At 41.8% G+C, this 14,235-nt stretch overlaps 1 protein-coding gene across 2 annotated transcripts in view; it reads left to right on the plus strand.

Annotated features, from left to right (window-relative positions):
- Positions 1-14,235, plus strand: part of SNAP25 (synaptosome associated protein 25) — a 66,006-nt gene that overhangs the window by 19,838 nt on the left and 31,933 nt on the right. The gene's annotated exons all lie outside the window — the stretch shown is intronic.

Raw genomic sequence — 14,235 nt, forward strand, 5'->3', positions numbered from 1 at the left:
TTTTGCTGAGTTTATTCTTGCTGTTGCTATTGCTGCTGCTACACTGGAAGAGGTTGCCCAAAGAGGGTGTTGATGCTCCCTCTATGGAGGTATTCAAGGCCAGGCTGGATGAGGCTGTGAGCAACCTGGTCTAGTCCCCTCCTATAGCAGGGGAGGTGAAACTAGATGATCTTAAGGGTCCCTTCTGACCCAAACCATTCTATGATTCTATGATTTTCTTGGCTTTATGTGAACCACACTCCACTGAGCTCACTGCTGTGGTTCATTATCTGTCAGCTGAGAGAGTGGGTTAGTTTTGTCTCAGTAAATGCCATAGCCAAAGAAACCACTTGGCTATGTTGTTTGTACACCTTCCCATGGGATGCTCACCTTATGTAGCTCCAGGTGAGTTTTCATGCCCAAAATGAATGTAAGGTTGTTTGGTTTTCTTTCCTTCATTTTTTAAAAAAAGTATTTTTTTTCCCAGTAAAAACACTTCTCTGCTACCACAGTGAATGTGCTTGGGTCCCTCTTCCTGTTAGCAATAGCTGTCCCTGCATATCTCAGAGGAGATCTATGTTTTGAATACAAAAAGTTTGAATGGGAATCTCCATAGAAATGGTGGCTTCCTAGTAGCCAGGCTGCTGGGGCCAAGGATCACTCAACTGCCATTTATTTTATTTACATGATCACATTTAATCCTGTGGTTTATTGCTCAGCAGAGCCCTGTAAATCTCATGCAACTCCTTAGGACTCACCCAGCTCACACCTTTCCCAGGCCCTTCCCATTCAGATTTGATTACTGCTTGCTTCAATACATCCACCTCCCTTAATGAAGGAAAGGAGGAGTTTTGCAAAAAATTCTTGATCTTTGACCTTTGAAGGCCATCATCTGTGCGCTCAATAAATACAACAAATAAGAATGCAACCATAAGTTCCAGGAAAGAGGCAACATTCCCACAAAGAACTGGAAAACTTTCTATTTCCAAACACAGATTGAAAAGGTTAAAAAACAAAACAGACCATTTTACATGCCCTTGCAGGCCTTGATTCTTTTGCAAACATGCGCAAACCGAATAAAAAGAACTAGCTAAATAAAAATCCCCATGCAGAGAGGAAGATTTTGATCCTCTGTTAAAACAGTTTGAGCGGAAAGGATTTTGCAGCCTCTCTCTGTTAATCTGGAGATCACGTGGCTGAAAGCGATGCCCTTGAGGCGCAATCTAGCCTGTAGTGGAGTTGATTGGTCAACAAAAAAAGAAAGGAGAAAAAAAAGAAGTTGTGCTCCTGTATTAGTACAGCTAAATCCTCGCCTGAGAGTCTGTGTAATCTTCAGAGCACTGAAGGAGTGTGCTGGATTTTTTTATCAGCCTGCAATGGCTAAAATGGACTTCAGACAAAGAAAGGCTCCTAAATCAGCCTCGTGAGCCTGTAATAAATAATGAGGAGTTCTCATACCCTGCATCAGAGAAAGCCAATGTGCGCCCTTGGCCTCTTTGGTTTTGTAATAGTGATTCCTGGGAAAAAAAGTAGCAGCTAGGAATTAGTCGTAGGTGTGAATCAGAAAGCAGCAGAGGCCTTAGAAAACGAGTGAATAAGATTTGCATATCCGTGGGGGACCATTATGCATTCCTGTGGCTAATATAATTTGTTGCGTAGCCTAGAAATGTCAGATGCTTTCAATATTTGACTTGTGCAGTTACAAGGACATTGTAAGTACGTATTTTAAACAGTCATTCCCAATTTATTATTCTTACTATAAACATTTGCCAGTGTATTGGTTTTAAATGTACAGATGGAAACAAAATGTACAGAAGGTATATAAGTGAATGAGTAAAGGGAAAACTCACCAACGGTGGTGCCTTGACTGAAGCAGCTGAGGCAGTCCTCCCTGGTGAGCGATCTCCAAGAGATACTGCTCCAGTGGGGGTCAGCCCTTAAATGAGGTCTCAGAGGGGATGGAGTCAAGCTCCACCCCTTCCGGGAGCACAGCTACATCACTCTCACCTGTGCTCCCACAGCTGACCCCATACTTGCCTCAGCTGATTAATCAGAGGTTCAGGCTGTGATTACCAATCTCCCATACACTCCACCCCTTCACAGCGTGAACCAATGATTAGGTGAGTTTTCCCTTATCACAGAGACCCAACGCGACGCTGATACAATTTCCCGTCGCACCGAATGCTGATGTTATTCAAATGATGATTGGATGGGTATTCACGATCTTCCGTGGGCCAGTGCTTGATAGATGTTACTGGAGACAAGCCATCTCGAGGTGCAGGTCCATTTGCGTTTCTTTGGTTGTCAAAATATCTTTTTGCAACCCCTGAAAGTATTCAGTTAGATGGTAAGGGGACATATTGCCCGTTACCCGTAAGGGCCCCCATTGTTCGATAATCGTCGCTAATTGAAAATATGGGGACGCCTCAAACCCTGGTATTTGTCCAGGGAGGATTTTCCCTAAGGGGGTGATCTTCTCCCCCTTGAACCAGCTAAACACATTCCACAGGAAAGACATTTTTTTTTTTCCGATATTTGCAGGCTCCTGCCTGGCTCGCCAAATGTATTGGTTTTAAATGTACAGATGGAAACAAAATGTACAGAAGGTATATAAGTGAATGAGTAAAGGGAAAACTCACCAACGGTGGTGCCTTGACTGAAGCAGCTGAGGCAGTCCTCCCTGGTGAGCGATCTCCAAGAGATACTGCTCCAGTGGGGGTCAGCCCTTAAATGAGGTCTCAGAGGGGATGGAGTCAAGCTCCACCCCTTCCGGGAGCACAGCTACATCACTCTCACCTGTGCTCCCACAGCTGACCCCATACTTGCCTCAGCTGATTAATCAGAGGTTCAGGCTGTGATTACCAATCTCCCATACAGCCAGCAATGCATAGTGCATATGATGCTGAAGTCTTCCTATTTAATCTCCCAGCCATACCCAGTGAAAGGAACAGAAGTTTTTCTCCCTTGTCTGAATGGCACCTGAAAAACCACTGGCTTTTTGGAGGGTCTAGCTTGGTCAAGGCTTCAGCTTCACTTAAGGAAGATGAGCTGTCTAATGACAGCAGTATTTTTAGCCCTTGTGAAGCCTTGAAATAACCAAAAAGGAAAAATAATATCTTTAAAAGGTTTGTGGGTTCAAAAGTGGGTTCTCAAGCCTATTTACCATATGAACTGCTTTTAAAAGAGATACTGTGCTATGTCTTTATGTTGTGCCAGCTGCATATTACATATCCATCTGTTTATCTATTTATCACCTATATGTATTTAAAGAACGAGACCAGTTAAAACCTAGATAGAGTCCTTTCTTTTTATAGTGTGTCTGTGGCTACAGCTACTTCTATTTCTTTCTTGAAGCAGAGTAGGTTGTCAGAGGTCCTGGACTTTCTTCAGCGTTAGCTCCTACCTTTCACAGTTTCGGGCTCAGTGGAGACTGCTGTACAAAGCTGAGGACAACAGACCTGGGATTAGGGCTGTGCTGCTCTGGATGTGCAAGAAAGTGAATACTGAGCCAAGAGCACAGCTGTTTGTATGCAAAGCATAGTAGTGCAGTAGTTCAGAGTATCTTGAAGAAGACCCAGCCCTCCCCCCCCCCCCCCTTTTTTTTTTCCATCTGTTGTCCTAGAGAAAACCTACAAGAAATACTGAAGAATCATAGAATCATAAAATCATTTGAGTTGGAAGGGGCCTTTAAAGGTCATTTAGTCCACCTCCCCTACAGTGAACATGGACATCTACAGCTCAATCAGGTTGCCCAGAGTCCAGCCTGACTTTGAATGTCTCCAAGGCTGAGGCATCCACACTTCTCTGGGCAGCCTGTTTCATTGCCTCATCGAAGGTAAAAACCTTTTCTCTCTTATCCAAACTAAATCTCTCTTCTTTTAGTTTGAAACCATTCCCCCTCATCCTATCACAGCAGACCCTGCTAAAGAGTCTTATAGCCTTCATTTAGATACTGAAAAGGTGCTATCAGGTCTTGCTTCTCTTCTCCAGGATGAACAGTCCTCGTTCTTTCAGCCTTGTTCTCATGGGGGAGATATTCCATTCCTTGAGTCATCTTTGTGACCCTCTTGTGAATGTGACTCAACAGGTGTATGTTTCCTGTACTGAAGATTCCACATCTGGATGCAGTACTTCACGTGAGGTCTCAACAGTGCAGAATAGAGGGGAAGAAGTGTGGATGATCTGAACTGCTTTCAGGCATATTTTGCATAGTTGTTTCTTTGCCTCGGGCCTAATATTTCTTGTACCTTTTCTGTTTCACATACAATACTACAGTTCCACGAAACAACCCCCCCTCTACAAATGGCCACAAGCCTCAAGGAAAAGAAAAAGTTGGTGAACTCTCTTCCTTCTTGCTACCTGCTTCAAATGTTGTATGCTATAACAAACAGAAGGATGGCTGGACAGATGAATTAATAGATGGACAATGAAATCGTATCATTAAAGATGAGGTACTGTCTCTTCTTTTGAAGAAGAAAAGCACATAAATAATCAGCTATAACCAAGTGACACAAAGACAAAGTGACTTTTTATTCACCATCTCCCTTGAATCCATCATAGCTTTAAAAATCCCCATTCTTCAGTTAAATATCTCAGATAACATCATCAGTCCAGTTTCGTAATGCTTATATTTTGTCAGTGCTGATTTGATTCTGGCGACTTAGTCAAAGAAGATTTAGTCTTTCTGCTAAAAATATATCAGATCTTCAGTTGAAACGTGGCCATGCATATACCATCAGAGAGAAATGAGAAGAAAGGATGAATATTATAAATACAATGAACTGCTTTATTTACCACAAGTATATGTCTATAGTGGAAAGTTGTTTATTTACTTTCCTAATACCCTCAAGATAACTCATAGAAATGTACTTCCCTGTTGGATTGCTTGTATGTACCAATAGTTGTATTAGTTGTCATTTGTTTCTATCGAGATCACATCTGCAGAGGCTGAAGTCTACACTACCAGCTCTTGCTAGCAGAAGCTACTGTTTGGCATTGTGTCTGCACCTCAATCCCCAGACAAGCACACCTGGAAGCCAGTGCAGCCTACCCAGAGAAGCTACTGAAGTCAAGTACATATATGTTTCTTTGGCAAAGCAATGTTGCACTTGTAAAACCTCAGTGGTGCTTTAAGGTAAAAAAGAATACGAGCTAAGATTGAATGTTGAGGAGGAGTGAAGGAGTAGGGCTTCTGCAGCACTCAATTCAAACAAAACACTGTTCAGCATTTGATAAGGAAATCCTTAACGGTGGTATAAGAGAGCTCAGGGTGGGGGTGTGTGAGTCCTGGACTGCAAAGCAAGCCATGCAGAAAGAAAAGAAATGTTGTCTTCCTGAGTCTTCTGACAGCCTGTTACAAATACTGTCAGGGGAAAGCCTAATTCCTGCCTATTGCCTTGAAATCAAAACTACAACAGCATTGGTGCTGATGGTGTTAACTATTTCATCGCCAATCTCTTTAGCAGAAATACTGAGCTATGGCTCTTTTTCACAAAGCTTCTTTCTATATTTTCCCAGCTACCAAAATCACCATCCCTTCTATACTAAGCTTTGAAAAAAGCACTAGTTTCACTTGCAGCTTGTATCTTGAAGCCCTAAAAGCATCAGGGCTTATAAAGAAGGGAAAACACCAAATTAATCATTTTTTAACATACTAATTAAGAATTCTATAACTTTTAATGATGGAGCTATTTGCTATTCCATTAAATTAATTAAAAAGTCACTTCTTAATTAAATAAATTACCACAAGAAAATTACTGTCTTGCAGACTTCCACAAAATACACAAAATACAGCGGTGCTACTTCTTGACAGAGGCCAGTGCAAATGCACTCTCCTCCTGTAATATTCATTGACTTCCTTTCTATCATCCATTTAGCCTAAGATTTCTTTCTTCAGTTGTCTGTCTGCTTTCAAGGATCATTATAAGAAATATGAAGATGATCTCTACTGTCTTGCATTTACTGCCAGTGATTTGGTCTACACGTAATCTAAGTGTGTGTAACTCTTCCAACACGAGGTCATTTTACATGGACTCTGCAAGCTCAGTCAAGACTTAGAAAATGCTGAGGCAATGAAGAGCAAAGCCTTTTGAACAAGCACTTGTGTTGAATTCTTACTTGTAGATGTTCAACTTGTTTCTCCTCTGGCTCAGAGTCTGTTCCTCTTAATTTATGAAGATACAAAAGGAGGCTCTTCACCCTCAAACACAAACACACAGAAGCCAGTTGCTTGCCTTCGTGCTGATATGTAAGACATCCCCACTGGCAGGACTGAGCATGAAAGAATGAGCAGATAGAAGTGAGCTAAGGTAATTTTCTCATGCTGCATCACAAGTTAAATAGATGAAATGCTCCTGACTCACAAACACTAACGGCAGCACTGGGGAGTAGTTAATAGGCACAGACACCGTTCATCTTCTGTATTACCATGACTTTATAAGGTTGAATCAGATTGCTCTGGCCTCTGTGGGTGACATGAGCAAATTGGCTGTTTCTCACTGCCCACCACCAGCCCACACTATGACCAACCCCTTTCCTTGAGCCCAGTGGAAGCAGGTGTTTCATACCACCTGCCAAACCTCAGCACTTAGCAGTCATGGTCTGTAAACAACTCAAAATAGTGAGGAAAAGAAGCAATAACACTTTGGTGCAGATAGGCACTACACCTTTGGTGCTACAAGATGACAGTGGATGCCAGACCCACTCACTGGTTTCCCCATCACTGCCTAGGTTTGATTCCAACCTTTGCAACAAAAGATCACTTTGGTTTGAGATGCTCAGCAGAGGTGATAATTAACTTAAACCAGGAGATGTGGGAGAGGGTTGGATGTGTTCAGAGAAGGAGGGAGCTGGACTGGGAGCTCCCCTTATGCTCCTCAGGAAATAACACTACATAATTATTCTGTTTCATACTGCCTCTTATATCTTTCAATAAACATCTTGCAATTATTCAGTTCTATAAATTTATATATAGTCCACCTATCTATCTATCTGTCTACCTACCCTACCTTTGTAACTGACATCTAAGAGAAACAGAAGGGGACAGGTAAAATCTCAAGAAAAAATCTGTCTTTAAAACTCCAAACACTCAATTTCTATGCTTTCACCACATTCCACTATTTACCCTCCATATATTGCTGGGATTTACCAGCATGTTGCCAGCTGGTAGCTGACACCTGCAAGCCTGACCCTGGCCATGGCAGCGGTGAAACTTCCTCCAACCTGAAACGGGGCATGACTGTCACCCCTAGCTTCTAAAATTGGCCATTAATCAGATTTAGTGGCTTAGGAGTAGCATAAAGAAACTCAGGTTGCACTGTAATCAAAGAGAAGAGAAACTGGCTGCTTGCCATTGCAGCAGTAATGGAGAGTATTTTGAGGAGCACCTGAACAAATTTAGGGTATGAATTGCACTGAGAATTGTGACACAGTTGGAAATTTCATCCCGCAGCTGAGCAGACACTTTTGGCTTTTCTCCCAGATTCTGGCCACAAAATTATCTTCGTCACAAGTCACGATATTTCATTTAATCCTCTATACTAATACCTGGATTTCTTGTCCTGAGCCACCAAGATCCAGCTATGCAAATGGCAAGTGAGGTTGGAGGATATTTTGGAGTAGGTATCTCCTGGAAGGATGGGAAAGCACTAAGCCCTTTGAGCAAAGCCCATATCAACCCCTGTGAAATGCTGGCCAGCCATTTCCAGAGATGACTAATTCAAACTGAATGAGCAACTGCTAGGATGGCAAGGGCAACAAACAGTTCTCCTGCCAAGGGAGAACTAACAGTCTCGTCTCTTGTGTCACAAGAAATGAAAAAAGTTGTTACTGCTATTCCTTATACTTCAGAGAGAGAGACAGAGACCAGGAAGAAGAACTATTTAATCTGAAGACAAGCATGAGAATGAGCTGCTATTCGCTGGCTGTGAATTAGTTTTAGCCAGAAGTAAAATGTTTTCTATATGCGGGACAAGTGAGGGTCTTAATAGCGTCTTAGCAAGATTAGCGAGAAAAAAACTCAGGGAAACACAGCACGTTGCCTACTAAATTAGGAATGAAGCTGTATGAGGCAGTCATCTGTGGTAGCTGGGCATCAGGCACTGCAGCCTGTTCAGTCCAGGTCTGCTCGGTATCTCTGCACTGCCAGCAGCTTCCTCCAGATGTGATGCCCACTCCTGCAATGATGGTTTCCTTCTTCACCATCCTCCATGCCAGCTGGTTGCTCTCCCAGACAGAAAGAACAAACATCTTTGCCTGCAAGGCTATGCTGTTACTGTGCCAGAAAGTAAGAAGAAAAAAAAAAGATAAAACGTGGGTACGCAGCTCTGGAAATGACTGCAAGGAGATAACACGTTGAAAGGTTTATTTTTGAAAATGGTTTTGTTATCAGTAAAAGGGATAGGAAGTCAACTTATTATTTCTCTGATGAGAAATGGTTACAAAATGGCCGTTCTGCTTCTTTCATTTTTTTTTCTTTGGGTGCAGTAGGCTGATAAAGTGACGTTCACATGTTGGAGCTGCGTAAAACGGCAGTGTTGTCTGACAGCTGACAGGACAACAACGCCTTGCTTTGTATGGGGATAGGGTGGCTCCGGGCGTTTCTTTTATGACCACCTCTTATTCTCTGAGATCTCAGCAACAACTTGTTCCACCTGCCACTGCTGCTGGCTGCAGTGCCTGGGGGAAGTGTGGGATGTATTGCTCATAACTTTCCTGTGTGCAGAAACGGCAGTCACGGAGTCGTCGTGTCAGTACAACTTGTCTGCTGCACTGCAACTGCGTATATGCACAGTCACAGTCATATACCCCAGAGTGTTGGGGACAGAGGTGCTCACGTTTACAGGAAAAAGTCATTTCCCTGGTAGCATTTATGTTGTGTAGCTGCATTCATGCTAAGTAATCATTTTATTGAGCTTTTTGTCATTATAGCAACACAAGCCCAAAGGAAATCTGATTTCCGGATCCCTTTTTCAACACATTCAGCAAACAGTTAGGAATTGTAATTTTGTCTAATTATACTTCAACATCTTCATTTTGGCCTGTGTCTGGGGAGTTCTCATTCCAACTAGATGGGGCTTCAATGCAGACGTGCACTCACTAGCATTTATCCACAAGCTCTTGTTGTCCTGCAGCAGAACATTCCCAAACAGAGCGCAGCTTGTGCTCTGAAACACCTGCAAAGCATGGAAGGAAGACTTTAATCCACATGGTGTAGATGGGAGACAGATTTAGTTGTTAAATATGGACAAGCAGTCCCATCAGAGCACATCCCAGACATCTGCATGAGGCTGACAGATACAGCCAGCAGCAGGAAACAAAATACCTAGAGCACCTGACATAGCTCCAGAGATATGTCTTTAGGCAACACAAGCAAGCCCTGAGAGTAAAATAAGTTGTCTAAGATGATGCAGGAAGATGGTGACAAAGTAGGAATCACTTCTTTCTCCTGAATTCAAATTTGCAAGATCTCACTGCCTGTCTTTTCCAAAGTCACTCCCTGTCAAGCCCTCACCAGCAAGCATTATTCTTTATAGAATTACAAGCAAAAAGCAGAGGAGAATCAGTTATCACCAGGCTCTGACAGCCAGGGAGGTGGAGCTGTGCCCAAAGGCATGCAAGCAAACAACAGTGAGAGCAAAAGAAAGAAAATGAGGACCTTATCATAACCCACAGGAACATGGAGGCTGCTTTGGGGCTTAATCTACAACATGGATGTGACAGGGTTGTTTTTTTTTGGAAATGGTAACTCTACTGAAAGTCTTGGGCTATCTTGTAGCCAGATGATATGCTGTGCTGCAGAAGGGATACAAAAAGTAGATTTCCTCTAAGATCTTATTTCAGAGTTATTTAAAACAGGGGGGCTGGAGGAAGTGGGGAAAGGCATGGCTGAGGGGCTGGACAGGTGAGCAGGGAAAAGGATGGACGGTTTGAGGGTGGGATCCTGTAAAGCCCTGAACTGCCTTGCTCCTGGCCATGTCCCATGACTGAACGTGTCTCATGCAGCACCTAGGGAACTGTCTGAGTGCAAGGCAGCAGTGAGGAGGGAAGGCAATGCACAGTGTTGCCTCTTTCGCCTAGAGCCAAATTTCTTCACTTCGGCAGTGTGTGTCATTCCCTCTGCCAGTGAGCAGACTGAAAATGAAAGGGGGACAGCTGCAACTAAAGCACACCTAGACTCAAATAACTCAGCATCCTTCCTGAGATGCCTGATGACCGAAGTCTCTCACTGGGTTTTCCACTGCCACTCCACCATGGTAACGCTCTTTCAGTCTTACAAGAAAGAAGCGGAAAGTGATGTATTGACCAACTTTTTAGTAGAATACGCCAGTGCAGTTATCCTCTGGCCACAAATATCCAGGGGAAGAGTAGATGTATCTTTAATAACAGGGAGAGTGCCTAAAAAAGAACACTTTATTGCAGCGTTGCTTTCACCACAGTAAATTGCAGCATTTTCATTTTCCTGTATTTATTGCATTGAAGTGTTTATATCACTGTGAAGCAAATATTTGCTTTCAAAGGTCACTCATTGTCTCTCTCTTCCCTTGGGGATACATTTAGGTCTCTCTTAGACTTCACTATGATTCTGCAAGGATATATAATGTTCTCACTATGAGATTCTTCATTGTATCTGACAACTACTAAAATATCAAATGCAGAATTAAAAGTATAATTGGCAATATACTTTCATTAGCCAGTCTTGTCTCTTGGTATTTTTCTTTAACCCTTATTCTCCTGTTGTACTTCTCTACCACCACTGACATACATGGAAGACTAATTATGAGGGAAATTAATGTAAATCATCCAATGCCCTAAAGCTATTTGCCTTGTCTAGAAAACACAGAGCACAGCTTGGTATACAATTTTTTTTGTAACAACTTCAGAAGTTTTGTTTTTTAACAGAACATTATGAATGTTTGTAGGTAAACACACATGGTTTCTCCTCTCTTAAATGGAGAAACCAAAATCTCTGGGAAATTCTGAGCTTGCATTTGCATATATAATTACTGTAAGCATTAACAAAAATTGACTGAGTGCATGCAAGCAGCTGTAACTTCTGTAGTAACTTGCTTTTATCAAAGTTGGAGATCTAAATACCTCAGTACATCACAACTTTGATTTCCTGATCTGTCATCTACACAATGACTGTAGACAAAACAAGATGTAGTCTACTGAAAGTAAAGAGCACATTTCTAAGAGGTTATATCCACTCATACCAAGAATTCCTAAGACCATTACAGGCTTTTGATAGCTGGTTCAGATCAGCTTGAATGAGAACAGAATGCAAAATACAATAAGAAATTTATTCCCCAAAGTCGTCAATAGTATCTTTGATCAGTTCCCATTTTACTAAAATAGCAGTGGGCTTTAGTAGGCCCAAAGATAAACTACTGCTGCATGCTTTGGAAAGTCTGTCCCACAAGCAGTGAGAGCAGCTCTGTTACTGTTTACCTTTTCTTACCAATACTGCAGTTTCAGTGCTTTAATATATCAAGAGGAATATATATATGCCCCAAATTTTTCCAGAGAACATCACAGAAGGAAAACTTCATTTGCTTCGTAGTAAGGTAATTCCCTTTAGACCACAGAAATGCGCTCTCAATGTGATTTTATATATATCAGAGTTTGTTGCTGAAATTTCATGAAACTGAAATGGAATTTCAGCCTGAATGGGACTTTTCAAAGAAAATCTTATGACTAATCTGTCCTATTCCACATTTGGAACTGCAAAATATGCAAAAAATTTAACTCTATTCCCAACTGCCCGCAACATACATGCAGTCTAACATACTGCCTGCAAATGAGTAACCTTTATCGATTCTTGTGCATGGTTTTCTATTAAGTAAAGTTGAATCAACACTGCTGCAGGGTACTTTTGTTTATGACTAAACCTTGATGTAAAATGACTTGTCTGGAAGAATGCTTCTTGCTATTTCTCAATCCATTCTAAGTGCTTTACAAATACCAAACAAGCTCAATAAACCTGTCAAGTTCGATCACTTGCTACAGAACATCTTTCTGGTTGCAACGTCTGACAATTTTTTAGTTTGATGCAAAATAGGATGCATTTGTCACTAAGATGACAACTGATGCTTCTAATTAACTGAAAAGGATAACCCTAAGAAAAATCACAGTATTTCACCCTTCTGTTGCTTTTCTTTTTTGTACCTTCCAAAACTACTGCTGGCTCATGATCAAAAAATCATAAATAAAAGACCAAAAGCCAGTCTGAAATTTACTTGAGAGCTGAATTTTCTGCACAGTTTTTATTATCTGACAAACAGACTGCACTGCTCGTTATTGTCAGGAGTAGCGCTCATTGCACCTTCTCTCACATGTCTATGATCACTGAGATCATGTGGGATATGCTTAGAGACTGAACCAAATCCTCTGTTTACAGCTATGAAAATGCTATCAGATAGAGAACAAACAAAACCAGTTTTCTGCCCCTCACAGCTACATGTATATACCGATTAGAACATGTCATGATTTTTGCTAAAGCTCAGTGCTGTTTTGCTGCCTGTACAAGAGTAGTGAGGAATCCAGGCAGAGGAGACAATTTAATTGACTATTATAAAACTACATCCACAAATTCTCTATTGCAGAAGCAGTGCTAGAAATACTTAAGTGCTGAGTTTTACCTTGATATGGGAAAAAAACACAGTTTGCAAAGTAATGACTGCTCTAGTGCCAGCTTGTGCCAAGTGGAACAGGACTTTGGACAATGGTTCTTTATCAAAATAACTTATTTTTATCCCAGTCAGACTTGCTCCATTTGCTTTTCAGGGACAGTATCTTTTTGGATCTGCTTGGTACGCCTCAAAAGGCACTCTGAGAGCAGCAACGGAGTGGGACTATTGAGGTGGCCTTGAGACTGTCCCCACACATACACAAACCATTCAGGAGACTGATTACTGATTCAGTTTTTCCTCCTAATCCTCAGAGTGAGAGTTTCATAAAGCTTATTTACTGCTGTTTGTGAGCATCCTTGAAGTGCCCAATATCACTCTGAATATTAGCCATGAAATTAAGCTCTGCATTTGCATCAGCTGGGGCTGCAGATGAGATGCTTAAGCTTGGTTCTTCACACTGCTGTGATCATGCAGCTGGCAAAATGGGGTGGGCTTCTTCTCCAGCATATATTTGGGCTCCTAAACACTGTGTGACCCATCATGAAATGTCAGCCTCCCTCTGACAAAGATGTAGCGATGTGCTCAGTGATGAAAGCAGGATACTGCGCCAATAGCTTCAGGGCTGGCTCTCCAAGATGAATTTCTTCCTGCTGTATCTTCAAAGAGGAAAAGCAACCACAAGCGAGGGCACGGCTAATGCAAAAAGCATGAAGGTCACATATTCCTTCTTAGATAAGAAAAATAGGAAATTTGTTGATGGAGCTTCAGGGAAAATGAAAGGAGCTCCTTACACATTTCTAAGCCCCTTTCTGGGGCATGGTCCAGGAAATATCTTGGCCATCTAGCTTTACCTGTTCAGCTCATACTCCTGTTGTTGTGGTACAGACTGCTGTAAGGAGTTGGATTCATCTCAGAAAGAAAATAACTCGCTTTTAAGCTAAGTTATTATTGTTAAAATTTTACAGCCAACTTCTCCCTTGCTTTATAAGGGTTGTACATAATGCAAAGAAAGAGCAGAAAATAGCCCCTGGGATTTTGCTTTCCTAGAGAAGCTTTACTGAAAGGGGCTCCTTTTGTCCTCTTTCTGTAATTGAGCATGATAGCATGTGCTTTATGGCTGTATATTCTCAGTCCCCCACAACTTTCCTTCTCTTCTGCACCTGCAATGAACAAATCTAACATTCAGTGAGCAGCAATTTGCAACGTGCCATGCTTGAATCAAGCAGAGAAATAAGCTGGTGTTGTTGTTATAAAGACCTGACAGATGGTAGGAGGACCCGCCTTTCTTAATCAAGTCATGCTCAGTAATCAGAGCTAGCTTGAATTTATAACAAAAAAGAAGCCCTAACTAAATGAGGATTAGTGGGTTGCATCCTGATCTCTAGTTAGAAGGAGCTCAATGCTGTTGATCAGTATTGAGAGGGATAACCAAGATCAGAACCTGGGGGGAAGATGACGGTACTAGTTAACTCCTGTAGACTTCTCACCTGAGATGAAAGATTCTCCCAGGTAGATGACTTCAGCCAGCCTACCTGTAAATATTATTTTGGAGCCTGAACTAGAGCAGTTTGGACAAGCCATTGGTGATAAAAAAATTTCGTTGTCTTCAACTTCATTAGAAATTCAT

The sequence above is a fragment of the Excalfactoria chinensis genome, chromosome 3 (genome assembly GCF_039878825.1).
Source record: "Excalfactoria chinensis isolate bCotChi1 chromosome 3, bCotChi1.hap2, whole genome shotgun sequence".
Lineage (NCBI taxonomy): Eukaryota > Metazoa > Chordata > Aves > Galliformes > Phasianidae > Excalfactoria > Excalfactoria chinensis.